Raw genomic sequence first — 18,613 nt, forward strand, 5'->3', positions numbered from 1 at the left:
GAATTAGTGTTGGGGTAGATACTAGAAATATCTATTTATCCCTAGGGAAATAGATTATTATTGCATTTATTTAGAGATAGGTAGTCGCCCCTTCACGTACACTCCCTTTAGGCTTAATCCCAATTCGAGGATAACTATTTGGTAAGATAAGAAGGTTTGGAGGAGTCAATGGGTGCAACTTTCAACTTCAGGGGGCATGTAGAGTGGGCAGTAGTGGATCGGGTGTGGGTTTATGAATGGTGGTCAATCTGCTACCACCCATTTTATACCCCTGCCAAAGTTGTAAATACTGCCCAATGAGTCAAATGATCTGGAAGTGATGGAGTTTGCTTGTTTGTGGATAAAGTTGGCCCCTGTTTTAAAGTGCTGTTTCAACAGGTGTTTTATATAAAACAATTAATGCATTGCTGAGCAAACCCATTTTATAAATAGTAAGAGCCAGTTTAGCTCTGAGGTGACACTACTTGTAGAAAGCTGTTTTAAAAGTGACTTTTACCTAATATGCATGTAAATACATTGGGGCCGGGGCAGCAATGTGTTACCATTTTTTTTAAACATTGGGTCCGAGGTCATTGAGCTTTCATATACTTGTGGAGGGAGTCAGTTAGCTCAGTTGGCTAGACAGTTAGTGTGTGATGCAAAAACATGCCAACAGTGCAGGTTCAGTCCCTGTACCAGTTGTGGTAGTTTATGGAGGCCTGCTACCTCACCTTGCCCCATGCTTGTGGAGTGGTGACGCTCAAGCTATACATCACCAACTGTCTCTCTCTAAAGGGCAGAGATGCTTATGGTTCTTTAGGACTATGGCGGCAACAACATATACTTTAATAAAAACAAGAAATGCTGGAAATGCTCAGCAGGTCTGGCAGCATCTGTTTCAGTTTCCAGCTCTGATGAAGGGTCACTGACCTGAAACGTTAACTCTGCTTCTCTCTCCACAGATGCTGCCAGACCTGCTGAGTTTTTCTAGCATTTCTTGTTTTTATTTGATTTCCAGCATCTGCAGTATTTTGCTTTTATTGTAACAACATATACTTGTGTTGGCTCAATAAGCAAATGGATGCTTCTTAGAGGGAGGCAGACAGCAGAAATTTGTATTTGCTCTTGGACCCATGATTGTATTTGGTTCCAAATATATCAATGACATTAATAGTTCCAATCATAAAGTGAAACAGGTGAGCAGCCCTATGCTGTTACCTCTGGAGCGAACTGTAAATGTCATTGACTCCAGGGTGGATGCCTGTGCCTTGAGAATGTTTGGAAGTTGGAATATTAACATCCGCTTCCTCACTCCCTTGCCCTAGTACAGTTACATTATTTGAAGTTATGGAATCACCCATATTGTAGCAAAGATTATTTTTTAAATCTATTCTTGTGAGGCTTTTTAATGTTCCTGTGTTTTTTTAAATCAATTTTGAGATGATGTAAAGCATTACATAAATTGCAAATTATTCACGATTGATTATAACAGGTTATTATAGCCCTATAATAGAAATCTTTGTGAGATTAAGGCCATCTATTGCCTTGCAGAGTGACAATGAGTGTTGCTGGAGCATTTGACAGCATGTTTGATCCAAGTTAAAGCGCCTGATGAATTAAACTATCTAATTACTACTTGTCGTTTTCTTCACAAAGAAAAGGAAGTGAAATGCAAATGAAGAGAATTGTAAGTGTGAAATTACACTGCAGGACATGATTGTCCAAAAGTTCAATGCATGTGACTCACCTGCCTCACACGTCCGGACATCACGAGTATGCTGGCCATGAATTTATCCATTAATTTTAATGGATAGAAAATTGTGGGCAGTGCGCCCATGATTTCCCAGTATACAAGGTCAAGGGATGGGCAGGTAGCAAGGCCATTAATTAGGCAAATCATCCCTAAAGACTTTGTTTGAAACTTCTCTCTCCCCTATTTAGTATGCATGCTAAGCAGGTCAATGCTGGCATTAAACATGGAGAGGAATTTCAGGCTAACACACTGAACATTCATACAATTATATCTCACCGTGTAACTTTGAAGCCCAGTAAACTGCAATGTCAAACACGGGGCTTTGTGAAATTTCTGGCAGCTCTTGTTCACTGACACTACAGTGAAGGTCCGACAGAGAAGTTAAGGGAGCAATTTAATGGTCACTGTTTTGAAATGGCTTAGATTTATGGTTGGAAATTACATACGGATGTGGTTTGTGCACCAGCTAATTTAGTGAATATTTTGCCTTTAAACAAGAATTTTAAGCATGCAATTAGATTGCTGATAAAACAGCAAGAAACTGTGTGGTAGTAACCTTCGACTTTTAAAAGAAATTACAACAGGAATCATGAAATATAAGTGCCCCAACATGAAAATTAACTTTTAAAACCTGTGTCTTATCTTTGGAGTTCTGGCTGGAGCCCTTGGTTTTTGCTGTGTTTAAAACAGTAATTGTCATGAACTGGCTTTGACATACATTTTCAATCTGAACTGATTCAATTAAATCCGATCACTTCCGATTTGATTTTGTTCCCAGCCAACGTGCTCAATTCAGATGACTTCCAGCTAATTCCAGTGACATTTGTTGCAAAAGATAAAATCTGAAATTCAGGATGAACGACTGCATTAAGGAATATGAGTGTTGAATTTTGGAAGTTTGAAAATAGTGTTTGACATTCAAACCTTGCCTCTGTTTATAATTTGCTTATACCATAAGTTTCAAAGATAACTTCAGTTCTCAAACATTCTAGGCCTCAACACTGAGAATGGTTCAAGGCAAATAAGTTTTGGAGTAAAATTAAAATAGATGAGAATAACCTAGTCCTTTTGCAGTGATAATCAAGTAGTGTGGAGATATTCTTTAAGTATGTCGCCTGTTTAGAGGATGATGTGGGCACTTACTTTGAACCATTGTAACAAGAAAATGATGCTGATGGGGTGTATATATTCGATAGAGAGATGTATGGATGGCAATTCCACAAAAACATGGAATCTATTGAAAAGAACAGATTTTTAAAAAAAGAATGAACTGAGTGAAATTAGGTTATAAAAGGAGTGAAATCCATTGTACGTAAAGGAACATTTAGGCCTTGGGTTGCTCCCCCTGAAGTGCCTGATCAGTTTATTAATATGGTTTAATAATTCAACTAGTTAGTAGAGGTCATTGTAAGAGCTTATTAATAATAAACCACAAATCATAGATTTTCCAGTTAGTGGCAAATTTCTCAGCATATTTTGGCAGAGTTTCATTTGGTGGTAACAAGTACTACCAGCGAAAAGCAATTTCTATTATTAATAGCAGAGGGTGAAGTATAGAATTTGAGAAAGAATGCGGTCACTGACATGACCATCCTTGTTCCTGATTTACCATTTCTTCAGTTGTCACTTAAATTTTACAATGCCCAAGCTTCTGAATATGACTAAGACCTGTCCTCAGTAAGAAAGAATCTAAGTGGTTACGTGATGATTTTGGATGGGAATGGGGAGAGGTTGCAGCTTTGTAAACTTTCTTTGCAGTTGAACTTTCCATAATTTCCTTACTAGCCCGTAATATACCCGTAAATTGTTCAACCTCAGTTATCTGGTGTAATCTCCAACCTGTGCTCTTCCCTATATCCATTTTATGTTCTTTCAAACACTTACTTGGTTCCCTTTGAAATGATGGGGGTGACATTGGTCTTTGCCCCTAACTCGAAATGGGTGATAGTGAATCAACAGCGCTTTTACACTGCACCTGAATTCCTTTTTTCAAAGGAAAAGAATATTGGATGCAGTGTAAAACTAGCTACCTGTTGTCGCCTGTTTTGCATGACTGGCAAAGACCAATTTCACCTCCGATGTCTTTGAATAGTCACTTGTGATGAAGCGTTCCATGTTGCAATAACCCAGTAGTTTGCAGGTGAATTTACTGCTTATGGTAGGTCACTATCACCTATCATGATGAAAATTTGAACACCCCTTTTTGGAAAATGCTCACCTTTCAGTCCAAATGCCACTATGTTCAAATTGGGTATCAGGTTGCTCAATCCAGATATTTTAAATTGCTAAACTAAAACCAACCCTGATGGGGTGGTGTTCTGATACTGTCCTGGTGGGAATTTATACCAGAAATTCTGGAGGGCACTGCATGATTTTTCACCCATTCATTCAAATGATCCAAAAATGGTTTGTGTACACAGGCAAATTTTCAGTATGTGCTCCCAGCAGCAAGGCTGCTTGCCAGGAGCATGTATTCAGAAAAGTACCTCTCAAATGTCTGATCCCTTGTCATTCAGAATTGAAAACAAAATGCAGCAAAACCCTTCTAAGTCACTGTAGAATCCTGTTTGATGCAAATTGCAATTCAAGAATTCTAAAGCCAGTTTGCAGAAAACTGCTGAAAGAAGCTGAATCTGTGCTTCTAAGTTTGTAGTTCCCGATGGTTTTTGGAATGCTGTCTTTTGATTTGGACCCCACCCACATCGTGAATATACCCGAGCATTTCTAAGTGAACAAATTAGCTCAGGTGAGGGGAAAATGGTTAAGCTTATAAAGGCTGTTTCAGTGACTGGGCTGTGCTGCCGATCGGGGAGCCAATGTCACATTTGGCACAGCGCATTGAAATTTGCCAATCGTATTCTAATTGCCTTCCACTGCTGAAGGTGGCAATGCAGTTTGTGATGTTTTGGATGAAGTTAGTGCTTTTAGTTTTATTCCTGAAAGAATTCCGAATTATAGTTGTGAATTATTTGAAAGGATCTAAGCACACCAGCATAAACTGGAATTAGGCAGTGTTCTGATTGTACCTGATTTAGATTTTTTTTAAACATGCAAGTTAACATAATTAATTTCTGTTAATTTTAGTGAGATTGTTCTGTGCTTTATCAGAAACTTAAATATACGCTAGAAGCAACAAGTGTACAGAGCAACTCTTTATAGTTACATGTTAACTTGCAGCAATATTTATAGGTTAAAAGTAGTTTCTTGTAATAAAATTTAATAAGATTTTGAATGTTTTGACAGTAAAATGCTTTAATCTTACTGTGGTGCTGTAATGTGAGCAGTGGTGAATCCACTCGATCAGTATTCAAAAAACATCTTGATGACGGATGTTCATGTGTATGTGTGTTTACAGAGATTGTTCTGTGTCATGATTAGGTTGTCCGTTGTTTGCACAATATTGCACAAATAGTGACTGCTTTTGATCTTAGTTTTAATACAAAAGACCAGTGGGCAGGTGGTCTGGGCACCCTATTTCAATATATCAAGGCTCTGTTTTGCTCACCATTCAGTACCATTTGTTGGGCCTTCTCTGGCTTACAACTACTGACTGTTGGCTAGCTCATCAAAATCTAGGTTGATCAGTGGTTGCTGACCAGAAATGGTGCTATATTTCCTGTGTTATCTATTGAATATCAGGAGTCACCTGCACCAGCGAGTAAAGAAAAGATCCTGCAGTTATTTGAAACTGGCCAACATGAATGACCTTAGCGTGGATAATAGGCACCAAACCCATCATAAAAATAACTTCAGTAAGCAGATACTTTGAGATTATAGTTGTTGGATCGGTGACATTAAGCTGCAAGATATTAGTATATTTCCCTATCAATCCCCAATACTAGATTGTGAACATCAATTTGATTTGCTTGTACTTGCCAATATTCTGCAGTAGAACTGCTGGCCCCTTTCCCAGTGTGCAGAGAATCAGTCAGAAAGCTGTAGGTGTGAGGAAGATAGCCTGAACAGCATTAGTTGGATTATGACCAGAGGGGCTTCTGATCATCCACCCTGTGAGATCAAAGAAAATCATTGTGGGTTGAATTTTAGCAGCCTCTCAGCCATGGATCGCGGCGGGGGGGGGTGGGGAAGGGGGGCAGAATTCTGCGGGGAGAGGTCCACCTCAACCTGCGACGTCGAGAAGGGCCCACCACATATTACTGGCGGGGCGGTGGGAAGAGACCTCTATGCCCTTCATCTGCATATTAAAATGAACCTAAATGATAAGCCAATAAATTTACCTGCAGGCGGAAGCTGTCCCACACCAATTTTACGGCCGCCGTTCGTACTTCACGTGCCTTCGGAAGTTCCGAGGTGGGAACCTGGTGGTGAGGGGTTAGGAATAAAATTTTCAGGGCAGGAGGGGTGGGGGAGCAGAGAAAACACTTTATTGGTTGTGGGCTTGTTGCGAAGGGGTTGAAGGGCAAATGAGGGAAGGTAGCGGGGGAAAGATCAGGTAGGGAATAAAGTGAGTTTTGTTAATGAGGGCCAATTAAATGACCATTGTGGGGGTTGGGAAGGGCCTCCTTATCATTGTTTATTTTTTTTAAATCGGCACTATAACTTTATAAATTAAAATCAGTGTTAAAGCCCTTTAAAAATGGCGCCGGTGCTTGCGTAGTGGCACCGGATGCCATTGCCAGGGATGCGGCTGCCCCCTCTGTCATCAGAGGCGGCCGATCAGCCCCCGCGCGTAATATCGCGTTCAAAGCGCACCGCCGTAGAGTGCCGTGCATGAATAAAATCCAGCCCTGTAAGTCACTCTTGACCACAAGGAGCAACCTTTACCACCTTGAGGGTAAATTTTAAAATCACTTGGAGATCATTGTTACCAGATTCCTGCACTGTCCATTAATATTGAATATTCTACCAGTAATTGTCAATGAAATAATCCTCTTGGTGAATGGGAACCATTCATGAGTCAATAGGTTACATATTTATAATCATTCATATAATAGCTTAGTACCTGACTCACATGTGAGTTAATGATTTATAAACACTTTCTAGCAGTATTTCCTGTGAACAACAGCATTGTTTTGCTAATGTCTTGCAGACAGTCTTGGAACCGCACTATCAAAGCTGAGGTAAGAATGTCTAACTGACATTGTAAGTTATGTTGTTATTGAACATGGCTTGAATTGAATCTCAATAGATTTCAGATCAGCAACCAAAGAAGTGCAAGCCAAACCTTTTACTACAGTATCATCATTAGCATTAGCTCTAATTTCACGACAGTCCTTGAGCCTCCAGTTTCCCCGTGGTACAATCTGTGTATTAATCAAGAAATCTGATTCCAGACTTGAGACTGCCACAGAAAGTTGGGAATTACAGCAGTACCCTAAAGATATCAGGGTTCTTATTTCTCTCTCCAGATTTCATTCTTTCACAATTCACCCATCTCATCTGAAAATAGGCAAACTGAGACACATCATGAACTTCATCGAGTCTGAATGGAAATGGGGTTATTTGCATTCTTTATAAGCAAATTTCATTTGAACATTATCTCACCTGTGTACTCTTTTTATTGCACTCTTGTTAGTCTTGGCAAAATATACAGGACGCCCGCCACCACTTCAGTGTTGTGGGTTTTGTTTTAAATGAGACCATTTTGAAGACCACAACCCTCAAATATAAATTGTTTCAACTTAACCGGACAGCAAATTTTAGTATAAATCTGGTCATGTGATTGTGTGCTTTAAATTTGCATTTCCACTCTGATCATCCAGAACTATTGTCTGGTTAGATTACATAGATAGAAAATACAGTTCAGAAACAGGCATTCGACCCAACTCGACAATGCTGCTGTTAATGTTCCACTCGAGCGATACATTTCAAACATAAATGAGAGGTTTCATCCTGTCAGGTTAAGCTTTTGCAGGATATCATTTTTCCATAATCCCTCTAGTGCATTAGAAGAGCTGCTAATCTTTAATAGTAACAGCTGATAGTGAGAAACAGCATTAAAGGAAATCAAAAAGGTTTTTATTCTGTGATCAAACTACTAAAAAGCAGGTGTTATTAACAATCAGGTGTTGTCTAGTGTTGGTGAGGCAGAGCAAGTAACTGTGCAAAATAATACTTTACATCAAAAGATTCTCTTTTTGCCAGGAGAAACTAACATTATTATCAGTTTTTTTTTAAAGAAAAGCAGTCACTATTTGTTAAGGTATAATATACTCTTGGGCTAGAAATGCAGGAAAGCCATCAGAATACTGGAAACTCTTGATCTAAGCAAAACATCAGGCACTGTGATGTGTAACATCTTTGAGCAACATTTTGTGTGTTGCTTTCTGATGTTGTTTATTGAATGTTTTAATTACAAAGACTGTAACAATTATAGATTGATGATAATTACCTATAAGGAGCTCTTGGATCTGGATTAATATATAATTGGTGCTTTCCTTCTCTATTCCATCACTGGATTTCTGCTGAGATTGTAGCTTTAACTATGACCTTATTAAAGGAGACTGTTGTGATGACAGAAATGAGCTGTTTTTTAAAAATGTTTTGAAAAAATGCCCCTCTAAATGGCAATGTGATATTTTAATGGTGTGGAACACTTTGATTTTCATTTAATTTCATGCGTTTTTGCTGCTTTCTAGTGGTTTTAAGTGGCTTTGTATAACTTACTATTGGTACATAACATTAAAATTGCACAGATTTTCTTTTGAACTGTAAAGGTGGTTCTGTTAATTGGCACTCCGAGTGCGAAACAACACTTGAAAGAGTTGATCGAGAAATAACAGGTGCAGCATCGGCTACATCCCAAGGTGCACATTTAGTAAGCACAGAATCACCCCTATAGAGTTCAAGGAGATAAATCAACCATGTAAATAACAGTCAAAGCTACACATTTCGCTGCATGTGCTTTTAGACCAGGAAGCGTCCTCCAGTTTATCCATTAATTGCCCTAAAGGAAATGATTAGGAACCAAACTTAGAAGGTTTATACACTTCTGGCGAGATTTAGAGCTTATCTTATTAAACAGTATTCTATTTTAAGTGTATTCTATTATAGTAGCGCTTGATTGTAGTACCTTACAGCTGAAGTAGGAGCAGGTACGTTACAATTGAATAGTTCACAAAAGTGGAGAGTTTTTTTTTATTATAACAAAAGTTCTGTTTTTTTTTGTGATATTGTGAAATCACTGTGCTCCCAAAAAAAAGTTTGTTTAATGGTTTAAAAAAAGGCCATCAAAAGACTCTTATATAAATCTTAGCTCAAGGGCAACTTGGGATGGGCAATAAATGTTGGCCTTGCCAGCGACACTTACATCCCATCAATAAATTTTTTAAAAATGAACTAGGTGATTCTGGATTTATCTTTAACCTACACAACTAAAGTGGCAGAATGCAAATATCCTGGCAATCCATTAAAATCCAAATATTGTAATGGCCCCATTGATTCTTGTACCACACAAGTACCACATTCTCACTGAATGCTAAGAATCGCCATCAGATGTTGTTTTCCTAATCGGAGAGAGGTGTGGAATCCAGAGGTCAAGTATGAGTTTAACTTTTCTTCACAAACTTGGCACCAGCACCTACTGACTGGACAGGAAGCCAGGATTCAGCCCAGCAAACATGTCAGTTGGGCAGACCATCCACTGAAGGGGCTTGAAACCACAACCACAAGGTTGGAAAGTTTTTTTTTAAAAAACTTAACTTACAACATTATCAAGCCAGCCTGAAATGTAAACCTCTACCAAAAATTGGAACAAATGTATCTGTCAAAGTACATGCCACATTTCTTTATAGCTTTTGCCCTATGTCAGTTTTTTTTTCTTTTTAACGAGGATTTGGTTTGAAATGGTCACCAATCTAGTCCAAGAGTATAGTTTAAAACTAGAATTTTGTTTCCTTAATTACAATAATCACTAAAAAATGATAAGCAAAAGCCTTCAAAGGAAAGATGGAAGAGAAAAGCTCAATTGGAACTAGTGTTTTCTTTCCGTGTTAGAGAAAGTGCACACGCTTTTGTTAGCTAGTCTTAAGCTGAAACTGAAAATTTATGTACTGTATGTAAAATTAATTCATGTTTCAAACAAAAGCAGTATATTTTGTACTTTGTAATGTGTTAATTAAAAATAGCAAAATTTAAAAAAAAAGAGGCCAATGAGTGTGCTTTTGTACTTGGAAACAACTTGTTAAAATAAAACAATGCTCATCTGCTGTCCTTGTTCTTTGTGACTATGGACTGAAATAAATCACCAGCTAAGGCCCTTCAAGCAATGCATTATGGGGCGGCGCAGTGGTTAGCACCACAGCCTCATAGCTCCAGCGACCCGGGTTCAGTTCCGGGTACTGCCTGTGCGGAGTTTGCAAGTTCTCCCTGTGACCGTGTGGGTTTTCGCCGGGTGCTCCGGTTTCCTCCCACAGCCAAAGACTTTCAGGTTGATAGGTAAATTGGCCTTTGTAAATTGCCCCTAGTATAGGTAGGTGGTAGGAGAATTGAGGGAAGGTGGGGATGTAGTAGGGAATATGGGATTAATGTAGGATTAGTATAAATGGGTGGTTGATGGTCGGCACAGACTCGGTGGGCCGAAGGGCCTGTTTCAGTGCTGTATCTCTCTCTATTAATAATTTTCTTTATTTTAAGTCATTAAAGAAGTGATGATATGACTGGACAATGGAATGCTTTCCTGCTTTCCCTCCACTGACTTTTTATTAATTTCATGGGATGTGGGCATCACTGACAGCGCTAGACATCTAGGCCTCTATTTTAATCTGCACAGGTAGAGTACATTTGCGGAGTGTCAAAATAGTCTGATTAGGATTAACTCTTTTACCCAATGATATATGGTGGGTTTAGCACAGCCGAAAACATTAACAAGAAAAACTGTCATTAAATCTAAAACTAGGAGCAACGTTAATATGTACAGGAGGGCTATGTCCCTAGAGAACATGGTGCATGGGAAGAGTTAAAATTAGGCCAAGTTCACTTACTGGCCTGAAGTTTGCCCGTCAACTAACTTTCAAGTCAGCCAAGCTCCTGTTGCAGGCATGCGGGGCCCTACTTTAAATTCAAATATCATGGCTTGATGATATCATCAACATTGATAAGAAAAAGCCAGGGGAATCCTGCACCATTTTAACCCCTGGCTGCAGAAGCAAGGCAGGGAGTGCTGGCTGGTTGGAGGAGGCCACGGTAAATTTTTTAAAAATCTACTTGTGGGCCAGGAACAATAGGTGTGCTTCCCCACTCCCCCAGGCCCGCAAGCAGTCTTTGGGCCTCCCCTGATCCCTGATGTCTTCTGCAGCACAACCCTGTCACCTCCAGACCCCGGGCCTCCCACTGCGGCTCTGATGCCAAGTTCCCTGTCGTGCCTGCCAGCCAGGTGGTGAACCGGCATAGTTTCAGGCAGGGCTCTGGGAACATTTATGTAAATGAGGCCCAGCCATTACGATCAGCAAGGCCTTCACACCCCCGGACTCTCTGCTTTGGGGCTTGTGCATACATTCCCACCCTCCTTTTAAAATCAAGACCGTATAGTAGTAATCCTGAATCTTATAGACAGCACCCCCAGGCTGTCCAATCATGGGATCACAACATTATTACTTAACAGTATATCAATATAGATACTGTCCCCAAGGAATGACAAGTACATACAGGGAAAAAGCAAGCTTTGGACTGATGGTAGGAAGCATTTATTCTCACAAAGTGTGATATCTGAATAGTCTCTTGAGCAGGGTAGTGAAGGAAAACACGATTGAGTTATGCAGGAGAGGGCAGATGCTGTGGTGGGGCTACAGTATGTTTCTATGGTGAGGTAAATGGGCCAATTGAGCTGCCTTAGCTGTACTTTGTGAATATTGTGATAATCTCACTGTAATTGTGATAGGTTAAAGGAAGATGTATTAGGAGGATCACGTGGTCAAAGGAGTTTGAACAAGGGACAGTGTTCATTTTATACCAGAAGAAGGCTTTATAAATTGTCCTCTATGTTCTGTAGGGACATAGCCCTCCTGTATGTTAATGTTGCTCCTAGTTTTATATTTGACAACTGTTTTTCTTAATGTTTTCAGACTGTGCTAAACCCACTGTATATCATTGGGTAAAAGAGAGTTAATCCTAATTTCAGACTATTTTGACACTACCTTCACATGAAGCCTAGTTTATGAGCCAGAAGCTATCAGATCAGAGTCTTGTGCAGCTGTTTTGCTCTTGGTAGAGAATGGCTGGATATTTGAGCCAGATTGTTCATGTCATTCTGATTTAACTCGCGTTAAGAGTCAGGAATAAGTGGCTGCAGCAAATATAGGCAATTCTAGTGTGCATTTCTTTTGGCAGTCATTACAACACAGAAAGAGGCCATTCGGCCCATCTAGTCCATGCCGGATGCCAATATATTCAAATTTGCAATGGACCGCAATGTAAATAAGGCCTAAAAATATTTTGCTTTACAATATGTATAACTCATGTTTACTCAATGTAATTTCCAGTGACTTAGTACATGTAATTTGCTTTTATTCCTTCACTGTTAATATTGAAACCAGTCGTTTCCAGACTGAGTGAAATTTTCTCAGACACTGCAGTGCCAGGGAAGCCTCACAACCAAAACTTGTATAATGCCTTTAACGTCATGAAACATGCTATGTTAGATGGCTTGTTAGAAAATGGTTGGCAAAGGATCCATGAGTTTCTGGTATGTTGCCCCCTGCATACACAACCCCAATGATGGCATTCAGTTGTGAAATGTTTCATCCAGAATTCCTATGATTGGTATAAACAGGATAGATTCTGCAGTCTTTGCCACTACAGGCACTGGGGATTGAAAAATAGGGTGAGAAGATCCTGCGTCACTTTATTACTGAGCTGTAATTTGGCCGTGTGCTGCATTTTGTGTGCTGGCGCAAACCTGTCTCAGCTATGATACAAAAATAAACCTACACATAAAGTGCACACCAGCACAGGAGATCATTCAACCTACGGGCCAGAATTTTAATATTATGCCACCCAACAAGCAGGGGGGGCGGGGGATGGTGTAAAATGGAGCGGGAGGCCTTCCCGACCTGCTCCCGTCTCCGCCCCACTTTACATAGGGCAGGGCGGAGGGTGAAAAATGGGCTGCCTGCCCCAGGCCAATCAACACCCTTAAGTTGTCAATTAATGGCCGCTTATGGGCATTTGCCCACATCCACGTGGATTTTACGCGTGGCAAGCGGGCGTTGTGGAGCTGGGAAAGGCTGCTCGGGAAAAGTTATTGGCCTCTGCGCCCAGGGGGTGGGCCCTGATAATCAGGTACAAGGTGCCTGATTGAGGGCCGCCCCAGCTACCCCAACCACCTCCAGGACCCAAGATGCCCCCTTGCGCCGCCCCCCCCCCCCCCCCCACCTCAACCAAATAACCACTCTTTTCTCACCGGGGCCCGATCGACGACCCCTGGCAAGGCAACCCAAACTTATCTAGACTCCTGGCTCCATGTCCTCGGCTAGCCCGCAATCCCAGAAGTGGCCACCGCTCCCAGTAGCGCTGCTGGGACTAAGAGCTGCCAGCCCGCTGATTGGCCGGCAGTTCAATGAGGTGGGATTTCCTCCCTCAGTGGGTGGAAGTCCTGCCTCAGAACAATTAATGCCTGGGGAACCCGTAGAATGCAGGATGGATCCCGAGGCTAGGCGGAAGAGGGTTTGCCCCCAACTTTTATGTCAGTGTCCAGCTCCCGTCCACCCACCATAAAATCCAGTCCATGATGCCTGTTTTGGTTCTACCTCTTCAACTGGAGCTATCACTGCAATTGCATTTCCAAGTCCTTCCTCATTTTATTCAATATTTTTCCTTTTTCATATAGTTATCTAATTCCCTTTTAAATGAGTGTTCTAGTCTGCCTCAACAGCCACTTGGAGGCAAAGTATTCCATATTCTCATAATCTTTTGTGTAAAAACATTTCTTCAACATTCTCCGTTTTCCTTTGATAGCCCTGAATCTATGCCCTGTTCTTACTATTTCACCAACCAATGGGAACAATCTTTCACAATTTACCCTCTCAAAACCTTTTGCTACAAGGTCGGCAATGGTTCAGAAAAAAAGATCCATTGTCCCTTTTCATGGCTGAGATAGGCAATAGGTGTGGCATTGCCAGCCTCGCCCGCAACCTGTGAACAAAATAAAATTTTGTCAACCTCAGACTTGCTTCCCCAATCTTCTGCAACAGTGAAAAACTTCCCAATTTTCCCATTATTTCTTCATAACTAGAGAGCTGTGAGAATACACGAGTGAGTAACAAAAGTAATCTTTGCTCTAAAAGGGGATTTGGTTTTAAGTAGGTGAGAGAGACACTGGTGAAGTGTAGAATAGGCACGGACAGTATTGTACAGAACTTATATAAGCTCCCATATCATGCAAGTTAATATTCAGGAAGTCACAAAAGTAAGAGTTTCTCCAGGTGCATTCTCAAATTCAAGAGTTAAGTGAGCTTGAGCAACACTTGAGAGACTGTCTGCTCTGTACAAGAGGAAGAAGGGTCCTTGAATGCACATTACAGGAGGCAGTCTCCCTGCAGCTCAAGAGGAATAGTGAAGCAGAGAAAGTGGACAGTTATCTTGCTTAGCAATAAGCTGCACAGTGACGCTCAGTTTGCGTTCCAGATCTCATTACAGCCTTGGTTCAAACATGGACAAAAGAGCTGAACTCAAGGTCAGGTGAAAGTGACTGCCCTTGACGTCAAGGCAGCATTTGACCGAGTATGGTATCAAGGAGCCCTAGCAAAATTGGAGTCAATGGGAATCGGGGGGGAAAACTGTCCGCTGGTTGGAGTCATACCTAGCGCAAAGGAAGATGGTTGTGGCTGTTGGAGGTCAATCATCTCAGCTCCAGGACATCATTGCAGGAGTTCCTCAGAGTAGCGTCCTAGGGCCAACTATCTTCAGCTGCTTCATCAATGACCTTCCTTCAGGTCATAAGGTCAGAAGTGCGGATGTTTGCTGATGATTTCACAATGTTCAGATACTGAAGCAATCCGTGTAGAAATTCAGCAAGACCCGGACAATATCCAGGCTTGGGCTGATAAGTGACAAGTAACATTTGCGCCACACAAGTGTCAGGCAATGACCATCTCCAACAAGAGAGAATCTATCTGTCACCCCTTGACATTCAATGGGCTTACCATCACTGAATCCCCCACAATCAACATCCTAGGGGTTGCCATTGACTGGAAACAGAACTGGAGTAGCCATATAAATACCATGGCTACAAAAATAGGCCAGAGGCCAGGAATCCTGCAGCAAGTAACCCACCTCCTGACTCCCCAAAGCCTGTCCATCATCTACAAGACACAAGTCAGGAGTGTGATGGAATACTCTTCACTTGCCTGGATGGGTGCAGTTCCAACAACACTCGAGACTCGACACCATAGAGGACAAAGCAGCCAGCTTGATTGGCACCCCATCCTCAAACATTCACTCCCTCTATCACTGACACACAGTGTGTAGTGTGTACCATCTACACGATGCACTGCAGCAACGCGCCAAGGCTCCTTAGCACCTTCCAAACCCACAACCTCTACCCCCTAGAAGGACAAGGGTGGCTGATGCATGGAATCACAACCACATGAAAGTTCCCCTTCAAGCCACACACCATCTTGATTTGGAACTATATTGCCGTTCCTTCATTGTCTCTGGGTCAAAGTCCTCAAACTCCCTTCCTAACCCCACATGGACTGCAACGGTTCAAGAAGGCGGCGCAGTGGTTAGCACTGCAGCCTCACAGCTCCAGCAACCCAGGTTCAATTCTGGATACTCACTGTGCGAAGGTTGCAAGTTCTCCCTGTGACCGCGTGGGTTTTTGCCGGGTGCTCCGGTTTCCTCCCACAGCCAAAGACTTGCAGGTTGATAGGTAAATTGGCCATTATAAATTGCCCCTAGTATAGGTAGGTGGTAGGGGAATTGAGGGAAGGTGGGGATGTGGTAGGAATATGGGATTAATGTAGGATTAGTATAAATGGGTGGTTGATGGTCAGCACAGACTCAGTGGGCTGAAGGGCCTGTTTCAGTGCTGTATCTCTAAATAAAAAAATAAAATAATAAAAGGCAGCTCACCACCACCACCTTCTCAAGGGCAATTAGGGATGGGCAATAAATGCTGGCTCAGCCAGCGATGCCCACATCCCAGGACGGATAAAAAATATCCATGGGGTGGGGGGGCAGAGGGCACACAGAGGATTCAAGTAGAAGCAATGCAGGAAACCCCAGAGCTATGAAGTTGTCTGATAGGCATCCAGTTCTGAATAGATATGGTATTAGATAATTGGAGGGAAATCATTGTGGCACCATAAGGAAAAAGTGTTACTGCTGAGGAAAGGCAAGACCTCATTAGGAAAAATTCTAGTACGCATGGAATAGCAAGTCTGGGTGCTAAGTTAAGGCATTTAACAGAATGGCCAGAGAACCTTTTGGAAAAGGACAATGAAATCGTGATTCACATTTTACAAATGGAATTTATGGAGTCAGGTATTAGATTAAATAGCAGAGCCTCAGGGCTAGCAGTCTCAAACTTATTTTCAATATCACACACAAGGCTAGCTGGCCAGAAGAGGATTACATACTTGACAGATGGTGTAGAAGGGAGCTTTTTGGATTTCTAGGGAATGGAGTTGAATTCTTGGACGGATAGAAGCTCTTAATTGACACTAAGGACTGGGATTTTTGTTTTGGGATTGGGACCCAACATTAGGATGACACCCAGGTCCTGACCCCACACTGTATCAGAAATAGTCACCTGAAACGATTTTCAAAAGAATGGCCAATTAATGGCCAGAGGTAGTGCTCACTGTCCAATTAAGGATGGCAGATGACCTCCAGAAGCTGCAGTGCCAATTAATAGCCCTCCAGCACTGAAGGAGCTGCAGCCTGTTGCAGGTAGAGAAGATGCCACAAGCTGGAGCACCCTCTCAACACTTTTTACAAACTTTTAAAAAAGCAGCCACAGCAGCCAAACCACCATTATGGAGGGGAAGCCCCTCCACAGGGCAGCCTGTGCTGCCGCTGCAGGAGGGGCCTCAAATTGATTCTGGAGTCATAGCCCCCTCTGTCTGCTGCCGGGAGGCTGCTCCAGGCATCTGCCATGCTCCCGATGCTGTTGGGGGCCTGCAGGCCAACTGGAAAATTCTAGTCAGCCTCTGATCATTAGCCTTAATAGGCCTTTCAATTATGTTAAGAAGCTACCCACTGCTTTCGGGCTGGTAGCCATCACCACATCCAACCTGCCTCCTTAAAAATAGCCTCAACGTGGGAAGATGCCAGTCAACCGGTACATCACCCTGCACCTGGAAATTCTGGGTCCACCTGCCTCCCTTCCCATCTCCAGCGGGTTTCCAAAATCCTACCCCAAATCTCTACCAATTTCCTCTCAGAGACTGAAATAGAGCAATGGGGGAGGAGTGAATCTTATAGAAGGGAGAGATTTAAAAGAATAATTGATGGTACATCTTCAATATCTAAATTACTGATTGCATACTCCTACTAGGCAAAGCTCCACCCTAGCCACAAAATTAGTAAAATTTGCCCTCCTATCCACTGCCAGCAAAACAAACAACTTTAAAATTTACTTTCAGAACAAAATGGTAGTTACAAAAGTTCACTTACAACAGGCTGCTACTTCAGTCTTCAAATTATTGCTGTTGTCTAATTTTTGGAGACAGCTGGCTGTGAGGAGAATTTCTTGCCTTTTTATTGTGGTGCAAAATACAGTGACTTAGAATCTTAATCAGCTGATTGTGGCTTCCTAATAGGAGTCATGAGCCATGTGCGCAGAGGATAGCCCTTGTCTACAAGCAGTTAACCTTTAACCTGCTTGCAAAGATTGGGTGGGTGAAGGATTGAAGCCATACAAAAGCATTATGTCAGCTGCCAGGGAAGCGGGCACTGATCTGCATTCTGTGCTGTTGGTCATCATACACCACTTGCATATTAATGACATGGAAACGCTTGTAATTCAGGAAGGCAGTGGCATTCTGACCAGCCCATCAGGTGACAAGGGTGCAGTCAGTGATACCCTGGATATGGAGAAATCCTGCAATCTGTGAAAATCCCAGAGGCCTATCTTACTGCTCAAGGATGTGCTTTGGGCAAGTATTGAACAGGCACCAGTCTCTTTCTTAGCAAATATAGACTGCAGACCAACTGGGATTGCCAATATCTCCTGATGCAGCCTGGAAGAATCTGGAGGCAAAGAAGTTGAGGGTTGCAGTGGCTTTGAATGCATCAGCCAATGTTGCCCTAGCTAGGTTGCGGTCTTCTTGTGGGATGTGGCACTAGGCCTAGGAGAATCAAAGCCTTCTTGTGTACTATTCCTCTGTGAACTGCAGGTATGCTGCCCTGGGCCTATAAACCATGTTGATAGGGTAATTGTTCCTTTAAGCATACCTCCCTCTACTTGCATTCCATTTGCTCATTCCTTCTGTTCCTACTTGTCTTTCCAGAAACAATGACTATTAACATTTCAGAAACTACAGCAGCAAAGTTAAGCACTTTAAAATCACTTACAGTGAAAACCCCCGAAGCTACTGCAAGATAATCTTGCTGGAAATGTTGGCTCATGGGCAGGAGCATGAAGTGACATTAATCAAGTGGTGAGGAACAAAAATGGCATCGGGATCTAAATGATGACACTGGACCTGTACAATGATGCTCCTTTAGGCATACACTCTGGCCTTCAGGACTCATGTCTGCCTAAAAATCAGAACGGATGGCAAAGAAAGAGTAAGTGGGTGGGCCTAGCAGCCATTTCATTTTGTGTCCACTACCACTCTGGGTTTTGAGTGCAAATGGGGAAGTAAAGAGATGAGAATTATCCCCTGATTGTTTGCACCAAACATTGACATTTGACATGTATGGAAAGTAAAGATATATAGGGAATGAGTTTTCTTAAGATGGAGTCTTATACAGAGT

General features: G+C 41.9%; 1 long non-coding RNA gene across 1 annotated transcript in view; it reads left to right on the plus strand.

The window, feature by feature from the left end:
* The first annotated feature begins 5,815 nt into the window (after positions 1–5,815).
* LOC137346659 (uncharacterized) overlaps positions 5,816–18,613 on the plus strand; it is a 51,048-nt gene continuing 38,250 nt past the window's right edge. Inside the window, exon 1 of the long non-coding RNA XR_010968744.1 lies at positions 5,816–6,813. This is a non-coding gene — a long non-coding RNA (uncharacterized lncRNA). The remainder of the gene's footprint in view (positions 6,814–18,613) is intronic.

Source organism: Heterodontus francisci, chromosome 30, assembly GCF_036365525.1.
Source record: "Heterodontus francisci isolate sHetFra1 chromosome 30, sHetFra1.hap1, whole genome shotgun sequence".
Lineage (NCBI taxonomy): Eukaryota > Metazoa > Chordata > Chondrichthyes > Heterodontiformes > Heterodontidae > Heterodontus > Heterodontus francisci.